This window comes from Macrobrachium nipponense, chromosome 15 (genome assembly GCF_015104395.2).
Source record: "Macrobrachium nipponense isolate FS-2020 chromosome 15, ASM1510439v2, whole genome shotgun sequence".
In the NCBI taxonomy this organism is placed as follows: domain Eukaryota; kingdom Metazoa; phylum Arthropoda; class Malacostraca; order Decapoda; family Palaemonidae; genus Macrobrachium; species Macrobrachium nipponense.
This window is the reverse complement of record NC_087208.1, coordinates 40,609,420-40,619,077: the sequence shown is the minus strand read 5'-3', so window position 1 is coordinate 40,619,077 and position 9,658 is coordinate 40,609,420.

The following is a 9,658-nucleotide window of genomic DNA, read 5'->3' as shown; positions in this document are numbered from 1 at the left end:
GGAGATGGCTCCTCCCCCAGACTGGCAAAAGTCTCCTGAAGGCCGAGTCATCTTCGGGAGAAATTCCCCCGGAGTTGGCTGCGACCTTAGATACTGTGAGGGACCACAGATAGCCAGGAGACGGCCTGGAAAGCTGCCATGGCGGTAGATTCCAGGCCGAATGTCTCTTGCTGCGAGAACCACAGGTTCTCGGACAGGAGCTGCTGCAGAGACACGAAGTCAGCCTGGCTAACTCCGGGTTCATCCTGTTTGGGCGGCATCGGGTCTTCAGATGGCACGTAAAAAAAAACGCCGCTGTCGCAGCAGAGGAGGTGGAAGCAGCTTGCTCGACCTGCCAGACTTGAGCGAGCCGTCTTGTCCGGAGACAAGCGATTCACCTGGTCCAGCACTGAGTCCGGCAGCTCAGAACGCGGCAAACACCGTCGGTCTGGGTTCCCTCTTCGGCCCCCGAACGACTCGAGCAAGGACGAGTGGGCTCGGATGGTGGGAGCAGCGATCCTTCCGTGAGGTCGTTGTGCTGACGAATCAGCGCAATAACCTCGCAAAGTTCCTCTGGATCTCAGGAGTGACTGCTTCCTGCGGAGTCGGACCGTCCAGTCCCCTCAACAGGGGCAACTCCCGAGACCCTCCTCCCTCAAGGAGAGGAACAGCAACAGACCCCTCTCGGTCTGCTCCAACCACCTGTGCGTACGACCTGCTTGGTCCGAGAACCGTGCCTGGTACGTACGACGCCGTGGTGGGATCCTGAGGGGCGCACCCCTCACGATCACTCCTCAATACCTCGCCCCTCCCGGTGTAATCCGAGGAGGTTGAAGGTATGGAAGAGGCAGACCTGACGCTCCCTCCTCGCTCGCTGGCAGAACCACGGGCTTGGAAGACTGCAGGCGATCGCCAACCCGCGGTGGCGATCGAGCTGCAGACCTAGTCGAGCCGTCTCGCTGTGGAGAACGGCTGGACCGAGAACAGCGGCTCCGGTCCTCGTGTGTCAGAGGAGCTGGTGCTGGTCGCCGTACCCGATCGCTCTCTGTGAGAGTGACGGTCAGGCGACCGGCGAGCTCCACTGTCACGGTGAGATCGGTGCGTATCCTCACGGTGCGTCAGTTCGCTGGTACCAGCCGTGGCTGGTGCCGGCGAACGGGGGGACCTCTTCCCCGCCTCAGCCCGTGGCCGGTCATGGACCGTCACGTCCGCCCGGGTGTAGCCAGCTGCTCGCCGCGAGAGCGAGAGCTGGTCTGGTGAGAGTCGCGTGAGCGGCTGTCACCAGTCTTCCGCTCCGTGCCGTGAACCTGACGCTGAGCGAACTCAGAGGTCTGGTTCCTGGCTGCACGGTCGCTGGTAAGCGACCCGTACACTCGGTACCTCTCGCGAACGAGAGGCCGAGACGGCACCCTGCTGCTGTGGCCGAACCACTGACAGCAGGTGAGGAAGTGCCGGTGTTAGCCGGCACTCCTCTGGTCCCCGTAGTCTTCTTCCTTGCGGAAGAAGAGACGGGTCCTGCCCCCGAAGGAGCTGGGTGACCAGCGGAAGAACCCCCCGTCTCACCAGAGCGAGACGGGCCCTTAGAAGTTCCCGAAGGAGACTTCTTAGGGGGGGGGAGGCGACCTTCTTCTTCTTCGGCAGGGGAGCCTTAGAAGACGAAGGGGAAGAGGCGGCAGACGACGACGAAGACGAAGAAGACGATGAAGACGACGACGACACCTTCCTCCTCTCTTCTTCTTCTTCGTCAACCTTCTCAGGACCGACGTCAGATCTGTCATCCAGAGCGGAGCCGGGGCTGCTGTTGCCGAAGCAACAGGGCCCACGACGCACCTGTCCGAACAGATCAGCATCGGGAGCAGCGGCGCAGGAAAACCGGAACAACATCAGCAGGTGCAGGCATCACAGGGAACGGCAGAAAAACCGCAGGAGCAGGTACAGGAAACGGCAGCAGTGGTCCACGTCACGTCCGTGGACCACAGCTGGGCAGGTACGGCAGGTACGGCAGACTGTGTAGGCGGTCTAGATGGGCGGACCAGCGGCACAGACATCCTAGGTACCGGTGGGAGGTCCAGGGCGAGCTCTTTCGGGCACACGAAGTCCGGTCGCGGCAGCACGGCAAAACACAGGCGGCGGCATCACACTCCCCCGAGTTACGGCGACTGGCCCCCTGCACCGATGTAGTGGGTGTCACAGAGACCGCGTGCTGGGTGTACACCAGGTGAGGAGGTGAAGCGTAGCCGGGTGTTGTAATGGTCGTGGTGGTGGTCGTGACGTTGCATGGGTGACCGCCACGGAGCCAGCGAGATGGTAGAGCAGCCCCTGGACACTCGGCACGCCCTGCAGCCCCAACGATGCCCACACCTGTCCGAGGTCATCCTTCGCGGCAACCGCACCTGAGGAGGCAAAAGTCGGGTGATTAGGGGGATCCTCTACCCGTTCGCGCGAAGACGAACATAGAGGACCCAGAGTACAACTCGACGTCGGGTATCTACGCCCTCCTCCACACTCGACAAGTCAGGAGAGGAGAGGACCTAGAAACCCCCCCCCGCCCCCAAGGGGAAGGGCGCGAGACGTGGAAGTTGAGCGGGCGGCGAGGAAAGAAGACGAAGTGTCCGTCACCAAAGGAGTCGCGGGAGAGCTTTCCGACGACTCCTTTGCAGGCCTTCGCTTCCTCCTGCCCTCATACAAAATCCACTGCGCCTCCGACCAATTAATAAACACATTACAAGGCACAGGCTCGGGAGCATTCGAGCCCCCGACACCGAGCACACAAATATGAGGTCTATCTCCGGGAAAGAGCGGAACTTCCCGCATTTACGCCCTTCGGTACCCGGGCATAGTCTCCGTGGGGTATGCGAGGCGAGGAGATTCCATCATTAATTAATTGCAGTTCAATTAATATGAAAAGAGAGAAATGATTGTACTTACAATGAATTCTTTCATACACAAACACAACCATATACTCAAGAAAGCAAACGACGAGAAGCGGGCAGAGAGCGTCGAACACACACGTCCACTCGCTGTGAGGCCGAAAGCAAAAGTGATTTGTTTACCTCCCAGTCGCGCGCGCTGCGCACTGTCGGACAAGCAGTTAACTACCGAACCCCTTGTTCGAAAGCTTACGACCTATCCAGCTGCCGCTAGTACCTTCCTATTGTAAAAGGACCGAAGGTTTGTATGCCGTGTCGGAACAACTGGCAAACTACCACAGCAGAAAGAACAAGTTATATTCACTGCGAACTGAACACATAGCATACACAGAATGAACACACTCCATTCACAATGAACAGAGCATGAAACTTTTTAGTTACATTAAATAATGCAAGGTTTATAATACTGTCACATTGAACTTACCTTAATTCTTTTTTTTCTTCCTCCATCAAATAAGCAGCATTGTAAATGCTCTATGGATTGACATCTACAGCATTATGATTGACTTTCTTCTCCAAAAGTAAAAAACAACAGACACTACGATACATCTACTATTACAAGTTCCTATTACAGTATGTAAGTAAGTTTCCAAATAAGATATGATGTAATAAATTCAACTCTCCAGGAAAAGGTAAAGTATCAGTGGTCATTCTAATTTTCTTTTAAAAAATTACACAAAATAAAAAAGTAGTCAACTCAAACTCTGGTAAACAAAACAAAACAAAAACTGCAACAATCTAAAATCACTAAGTATACAAACTGAGACCACATAACAGTTGAGCATTGCAAGACTTACCTTGAAAGGGCAATTCTTATCATTTTCACATCTTTCTGCTAACTCAGGATTTTCATTGAAGAACATGGCCATGTGTTCTTCAGGCAAATTCAGCTCACTCCATCTCAAACAATTGGTATGGAGCAGAATCACAGCAAATGTAAAATATTTTAAAATGGACGTCATTTTCCTCATTCTTGACTGTTCAGTGTCCTGAAATCACAATTTAACATTATAAAACTTTTAATCTTTACATTGTAGCTTTTTGAAGTCATTACTATATATGATAAATTACACCCTGTATGTATATGGTGACCTGCAAAATACATTAAATTCATTCATAAAAAACTTATCATCATTATACACATACACACCAAAATATACATAAAAAAACAAATACATACGTACTGTAATTTTTTTTTTATTCAAGCCTCTATAAATCCCACTATTCTTCTCTTACATATGAAAGTTCAATATTACTAAACTTAAACTGGCTAGTCAGAGGCATAGTACATGTGCATGACAGGGTGAGGGGATCCTCTCTAAACTGCCAGGTCACCACTTTTTGTTCAGTAAGCTGCACTTGATCATTACGTACATGGTTAAACAGTGAATGCCTTGTGAAACAATAAGTGATCAACATTGACATTAAAAATGGTCAACATTGACATTAAAAATGGTTAAAGGAATTAGGATGAAATCAAAGGTTGAGAGGTAGGGTAAATGACTGAGCGGGACATAGCGGCCATCAATTCCGGAACGCGGCCACCTCCCCGAAAAAGTACTTGAATTCGCTGCCATGATCATCAGTCAAGAGTTGTGGTCCATCCACACAGCACAACACGACCTCTACGCTTCTCTTGAAGTAAGTGTTTTCTCCTAAATTATGAAGTGGCTGCATTCCAGGAGAGGTGGCCCTATATTGCAGCCCAGTCATTTACCCTGTGTCCAAAGGCTCAGAATTAGACCGATATCTTGAAGACTGAGATGATGCATGTATGCGATGAGAAGGAACAGAATTTATAGAAATTACTGTAAAGGAATTCATGGAACAAACATTTAACTATAGCTGCATACAAGTGAGGCGTTGCTTAGAGTAACGCAATTGTCTTGATGACTGTTAGCATAGAGTATGTTTGGTTAGCTTGGCAGGTATTCTGCCATTGCACACACTACCTAATTCACTCTCTATTTTGTTCTTGGTTACTGCAAATGTAGTCAATCCCAGAGCCTAATATTGTGCAGTAGCCTATGTAGCAATAGGTTAAGCAAGGTTAAAACTCTGATTAAAAGCCAGATATTAGACAATCACCTGTAGCTAAAAAAAAAAATCTCAAAGCTAACTTTATTGTGCACTGGAGGGCTATAATTCAAAACTACTAGTTAACACCATCATCGGACATAAAAAAAAAAAAGCACATAGGCTATACCTAACATGGCCTATGTTAAGCATAAGTAGGGAAATACAGGCAGTCCCCGGGTTACGACGGTCTCGGCTTACGACGTTAAGAGGTTACGACACTTTTCAATTATATTCATCAGACATTATTTCCAGGGTTACGACGCCTACAACACTCATCTGGCAGATGAAATATGACACCAAAAATGCAAAATAATCAATATTTGAAGGTTTTTTTTTTTTTTATGAAAAATGCAATAAGAATGCAGTTTACATAGTTTTCAATGCACCCAAAGCATTAAAAGTAAGGTTTTCTTAGGATTTTTGACGATGTTCTGGCATATGACGATTTTCGGCTTACGACGCGTCTCAAGAACGGAACCCCCATCGTAATTCGGGGACTGCCTATGGGTATTTTTATATAAGTATTCCGCGGTGATCTAGATGATGGCAATTGACATTTTCCTATGTTATTTTACTTGCTGTACAAGATTTGAAAGTAATATTTATTCGGATGACTGTAACTAAACAGTAATTTACCTTTGAAGACTGCATGATGGTACTAAGGGGTGCAGTGTACTGACGTATAGAGTTCTAAGGCAAATAAAAGTTTAGTTACAGTGGAACAAAAAATATATTCCCTTGAACTCTTGTAAAGCAAGTAAAATAACATAGGAAAACGTCAACTGCCATAGTCTAGGTCGCCGTGGAATGGTTATAGTACTATACCAAGATCTACCGGAAAATATCCTAAGCAGCGATGCCGTTTTTTCTTCACAACATTGGCTTTTAGCAGTGTTACTACCTATACGCAGTCTTTTGATTTTTTTACATTAATTATGATTTACTAATGGTTAGAATGCATATTTTCCGATGTAGAATTATTTTCCGTGATGTAAATAAACTACACGTCAGTAGCTTAACATACTAAGTATACTATTTTTTAAGAAGAAAAATAAAGGATTTCATTACAATTCATTTGTATGAATAAGCAGGATAATAAAGCATAAAAAGGCAAAGTGAAGAATTTTATTCCTCAGTGTCATGGCCTGTGGTCAGAATATCGACGGAGGGTTGCCAGATGTCACTAGAATGACACTAGGTACCTACTATAGTAACTAGTAGTAGCTAGACGAAATTCCTCAAAAGGCAACATTGATCCTAAGCCAAAATACTAATGTGTACCTACTCTACAAGGGGTGGCCTTCAGATCTCAAGTCTTGAAATGCTACTAGTACCTAGCCTAGTACCTAGTAGCTATTATACCTAGCTTAAAACAGGCATGGATATGAGACAGCCTACCTTTCGCATTTTTAAATCTACTACCTAGGTAAGCTACAGATGAAACTTGTAGCATAGGTAGGTAGGTACCTATGTCAATGCCCCATTAGCCCGATACCATCAAGGCATCCTAGTCGTCACATGGCAGTTTACTGCGATTCCATTGGTCCAATTACCTAGAGGTCAGATGGGGCGACCTCCAAAATTAAACCAGGTTGACAAAGATGTACAGTTTTTGTACGTAACCTTTGGCTGATTTAGTATGTTGGCACTACCTAAGGTACCTATAGGTAGGTAGTATAGGTAGGTAGAACCTCTTTACTCATTCACTCACCACCTAACCTACTCCCTCCGCAACTTAAAACACTTCTAATAAATAAAACTTAGCAACCGATCAATACGTTTTGCAAAATTAGCCATGACTACCTACCTAGATTTCAAAAAGGCCCTCCTCCTCTGCTGACCTAGGAAATTGAAACCGTAAAACTCGAGACTTTCGTCTTTTAACTCTTCTTCATCACTAATACCACTTACTATTTACACTGATCTTATTGTAAAAGTCTTATTCATCATTCAGTGATTCAGATCTGAAGCCAAATGAATACAGGAATAAGGAGGAACATCTTCGAGACTCGTACTCACCGCTAAACATCAGACTCACGTCAGTGACATTTCTCCAACGACAACAACAGGAAAGAAGAAGAAGAACGCATCGCTGTTGAAAATAAACAGTTTTGATGTATTTATTTCACAAACAATGGCCTATTCGAATATGTGGTCTTTCTATTCTACATTTATAATCAAAATTTATATTTCTAATGTTAAAAATTCTCGGCAACGAAGTGTAAAGACTAAAACGAAAACCTTCGTATTTTACTTGGTTGCTTGACCTCTGACCTGCAACTTCATAAATAAGGACGTCATGTTGTTCCCTCCCCTCAAGGATACGTGTCATTGCATAACTTAAAATATCTTAATTTCACACCAACTACAATTTTTTTATCATGTGTCTCTTATGAGTCTGTATCCTTACGTATGATTTTTTTAGTTTTAACATATGCCGAGAACTGCCTTGTGACCTCCAAACAAAGCAAAAAAGGAATGACATCATCGATGCTTAAGGTCCATGGTGAGAGGTTGTATAAGTATCATTACTCATGAGTCCAGGAAGAGAAAAGAGTAATCGGATTTGGATACAGAAAATGAACGGTTGAGTCATATTACGATCGAGTTCTCCCACGCTAAAAGGACGTTGACCGTAACACTTCCTTTACCCGGCACCAGATTTCACAAATGTCTAAAAATTCGCATTTAAAAACATAAGAAGTAAAAATTTCGAAGATGTCTGAACAGCGAATGGAAATATGACGCGCATGACAGAAACATCTACCTGGATTTTTATTAGCTTGCCAAGTTTTATGTAATTTTAAACGATTTCCGTTATGTATCGTTCACCAAAAGAACTTCCAATCGACAGGGAAAACTGTGCTATTGTAAAACGCCTTATTATTGTTAAAAAAAGGTAATATTCTCTTGCTATCTAATTCTATTGTTTTCCAAATAGCAACTTGTCTTTACCTCGGTGACAGAAACGAAGCAGAAAATGAAGCTTGTGAACGATAATATCTGGTTTTTCACGTTTCTGGCCGCGGAGTTTTTTTCTCTCAATCCGGCAAGGGATTTGGGATGGTTCAAGGCTATGTACTCTTGCAAAGGTTGGAGGAATGTTTAGCGATGCATTCGTAAACGCTATATTCTGTCTGGACCGAGATTTTATAAAATGAGGGTTTCGTATGTATATATACACACATATATATATATATAATATATATATATATATATATATATATATATATATATATATATTATATATATAGAGAGAGAGAGAGAGAGAGAGAGAGAGAGAGAGAGAGAGAGAGAGGAGAGAGCAGATTGATTCTCTCTCTCTCTCTCTCTCTCTCTCTCTCTCTCTCTCTCTCTCTCCTCTCTCTCTATATATATATATATATATATATATATATATATATATATATATATATATATAGTATATATATATATGCATATATAATATATATATATATATAGTATGTATGTATATATATGCATACGAAACCCTGAGAAAGAGAGAGAGGAGAGAGAGAGAGAGAGAGAGAGAGAGAGAGAGAGAGAGAGAGAGAGAGAATCAATCTGCTCTGCCATTTATTTTGTATCTCTCTCTCTCTCTCTCTCTCTCTCTCTCTCTCTCTCTCTCCTCTCTCTCTCTCTCTCTCTCTCTCTCTCTCTGAGTGTGTGTGTGTGCTCAGCTGCAGTTTCGTAGGCATTCTCCAAAACAACCAGGCACATTTTTGCATTCCGCTGCACATTATTTCCTGAGTAAGGGCTGCAAACCCCATTACCTAGCCATTATATAGGTACGTTTCTAGCAGGCAGAGCAGAACGAATGCTATTATTTTCCTTTTTTCTTGCATCCTACCGAGACAGAGCGATTATTCGTGAAAAAAAAAATTGTTCCTTCGTATACAAGACCTAGTATGATTGCTGTTGGCCTTGGAAGCGAGAGTCTCATCTTTTGAGGGAGGATTTCCGTCCCACTAATTGGCGCACAAGTAGCGGGCACAACTCTTCGCCATAAGCAGGACCATCGTATCATGCACACACACACACACACACACACACACACACACCCACACACACACACACACACACACACACACCATTAACAGCATCAAACTTAATTCATAGGTCATGCTTCTGTGATTATTATATTTGCCGAAGTCCAGATTAACAATTAACGCGTTGTCCAGCACATTCCTGACAAAGCTATCAACATAGCGAACTAAATAGGCCTATACACTATACCGGTCCTTCGAATAGGTGGCAATTAAATCACTGATGTTGAAATTAATCCAGCTATTGTTTATTTTTCACTATCCTAAAACCACCAGAACTTTCAAGTCCTAAAACTGACTCTATTGTTTCCTACATGTCACGATCGGTGCCCGTCATGAATTTTATGTCGAGGTGTCTCGTAAATTAATTTCAGAAAGCGCATTCATCTGACTACGCAAATAATTTCACGTGAAGACCTAGTCTAATCTATCTATATAATATTATCACCTTCCGTGTCCAGAATTCTTTTAGTAAACAGAGCATCTTTGGAAAAACTGTTCATTTTGGGATGACTATAGTAAACCCATTATGCCAATAAACAAAGTGAAAAACTAGATAAGCCCAGTCGCTCAGTATATAAAGAACAAACGGTTTTCCTGACCTTCACAAATGCCCCCATATCC